This window comes from Neopelma chrysocephalum, unplaced genomic scaffold, assembly GCF_003984885.1.
Source record: "Neopelma chrysocephalum unplaced genomic scaffold, ASM398488v2 Primary Assembly neopelma1_347, whole genome shotgun sequence".
NCBI lineage: Eukaryota > Metazoa > Chordata > Aves > Passeriformes > Pipridae > Neopelma > Neopelma chrysocephalum.
Genome location: NW_020898011.1, coordinates 4,728,332 through 4,731,163, shown reverse-complemented (window position 1 = coordinate 4,731,163; position 2,832 = coordinate 4,728,332).

The following is a 2,832-nucleotide window of genomic DNA, read 5'->3' as shown; positions in this document are numbered from 1 at the left end:
CTAAGTTAATTATGAATTACTGCAAATTAAACTCTAAGCATTAAAAATAAATGTAAATCTTAAAAAATGACAGATTTAAAAGGGATTACTTTTACCAAAGAAGCCAGCAAAGTAGTGCATTTCTCAGCCTGGGTTGTGAGAACCAGAAATGGTTTTTTCTAAATTTCAGCATTTAAGGAACCTGTAGGCAAACAAGCAAAATGCCACTTCTCCCTGGTGCTTGCTACAGAACCATGGAATGGTTTGGGTTGGAAGGGATCTTAAAGCTCATCCAGTTCCAAACCCCCTGTCAAGGGCAGGGACACCTTCCACTGTCCCAGGTTGCTCAGAGCTCTGTCCAACCTGGCCTTGGACATTTGCAGGACTGGAGCAGCCTCAGCTTCTCTGGGCAACCTGTGCCAACGTCTCACCACCCTCCCAGGGAGAAACTTCCTCCTAACATCTGATTTAAACCTATTTTCTCTCAGTTTGAATCCATTCCCCCTTGTCCTGTCACTACAGTTCCTGATGAATGACATTGTGAAGCTTCCCATGGTGGCACCCAGGACATCTTGATTCAGAGGAATTTTCAGCTGAGGTCAGAATTTTGGCTGCTAATAAGTGCTATTCCCCAAGACAATTTCCAGGCTGGTGCTCATTTGCAGTGTCATTGCCTGTATGTCCATGGCTATTTTATTTGTCTGTGCAGCTCCCTGGGCTGTGCAGGCTCTGTGCACAGCACAAGTGGTGCAGGAGAACCTGCCACCCAGTTTGCCAAAGCCTGAGAGCCAGCTACCACAGAGAAACACTTTTATTCATTGTCAGCTTTATGATGCTCCATGCCTTTAAACCTATGCCCTAATGGCTTAGGGGGGTTTGACTCAGAGGAAAGCATTTAAAAGTTGTCAAAATTTTTATTTCTAAAATTATTATTTCTAATAAATGCTTTTGGAACTAATTTCAGAGTTTATTTCTTATTCCATTTTATTTTTATAAGAGTATTATTAATTTATTATTAAAATTAATAAAGCAATAACATTATTAAGTAGAGGTATAATAAGCACATGTGGAGTTTAAGGGCTAGACAAAGCAAATAAAAAGTAGAGATTTAACAAAAGAGATGGAGCTGCCCAGCATTTTTCATAGCATGAAATTTTGCTCAACTGTTCTGTTCACAGTTCAAATAACACCTGGAAAAAATTCCATGGCTTTTCTTCCCTCCTTTTTGACCAATCTGAATTAAAAATTATATAACAGTAAAAAGTTCAATAGGAAAACCAAATCATCAACAGCTTATTTGGCTGTGGTCCTATTCCTTTTCTGCTTGGTTTTCAGTAGACACAAAGATGACTGATTAAAGAAAAATAGATATTGGTAAAGGAATCATTATTTGCCAGAATACAGGGTCCACCTGCAGAGTAGCAAACCCAGCAGGCTTCTGACCTGCTCACTTCCTAGAGGGAACCACTGTTTCATCAGCTGGATTAGTCAAGCAATAATATCCATGCACAAATAGGCATCTTTACATTCAAATAAGTGTTTTCAAATGCTCTCCTGTTATCCACGCTAATAGCACAGGCATGATTTTGCATATATATTTTAGCATTATTTATTAAACAATCAATTAGCTGAAGGCAAGAGAAACCAGGAGGGCAGGAAGGAGGAGTGATGCAAAATCCAGAAGTGACCAGATGCTGTCAGTGTGAGTGTCATGGATGGATGAGGAGGAGAAACATCCCAGAAGAAAGGACTGGGAGGGGAGACAGGAGGAAGGGGAGGTTCACCTTCTTATGTTGGTGATGCATAGAGATGGAAATAAATTGCTTCTCCAGTCATGTGTCATGTTCAGCATTGGGTGATTAAAAGAAAGTAGTGTGTTATGTGATATAAAACACAAAGTTTTTCAAGATCACAAACCTTTGTTTCTTGGTCAGTTCAATGTGGTCAGTCTCTTTTCTAACGTAAATTGAGAAGAAACTGATAAGGCTGAGCCAAACCCTTGGAATACCATGCAGGGCAGGCAAGAAAAACTGAGGGGAGACCTCATTGTGGTCTTTAACATCCTCACGAGGGAAGTGGAGGGGCAGGTACCCATCTCTTCACTCTTGTGACCAGTGACAGGACTCAGAGGAATGTCATGGAGCTGAGTCAGGGAAGGTTAAGGTTGGATTTTTCTCCCAGAGAGTGGCTGGGCACTGGAACAGGCTCCCCAGGGAAGCAGTGGCAGCCCCAGGACTGACAGAGTTCGAGGCACATGGACAACTCTCCAGGCACACGGTGTGATGCTTGGGGTGTCCTGCACAGAGCCAGAAACTGGACTCAAAGATCCTCATGGGTCCTTTCTAACTCAGCATATTCTATGATTCTACAGACTTCCTAATTTTAGGGAAAGAATCAATCCGTGGCAGTTGTTTCATGTGGCTCACCAACAGGCCACCCTGATGGGAGCTGGAGTGTGTCAGCAGCGACTTCTCCCCCCCCACACCTCTTTCGGCACATCTTGTGGGCACACAGGGGGCTGGGGTGGGCACACAGGGGGCTGGGGTAGCCCTGCAGCCCGACCCGCAGCCCGACCCGCAGCCCGCTGCTGGTCCCGGAGCATCCCTGCCCGGGGCGGGAGAGAGGGGAAGGGAGAGGAGGGGAGCGGAGGGGAATCCCCCCGCCTCGCCCCGATCCAGCACTCCCTGGGCTCAGACGGGGACCAGAGGTGCCGCCTCCTCGCCCTCCCCTTCCTCCCCTCCTCCTCCTCCTCCTCCTCCTCCTCCTCCCCTCCCCGCTCCTGCCCTGCCGGCTGGCAGCGAGCGGCTGGAGCTGCGGGAGCGCTTTGGGAGCGGAGCTGTCCCCCCTGTCCCC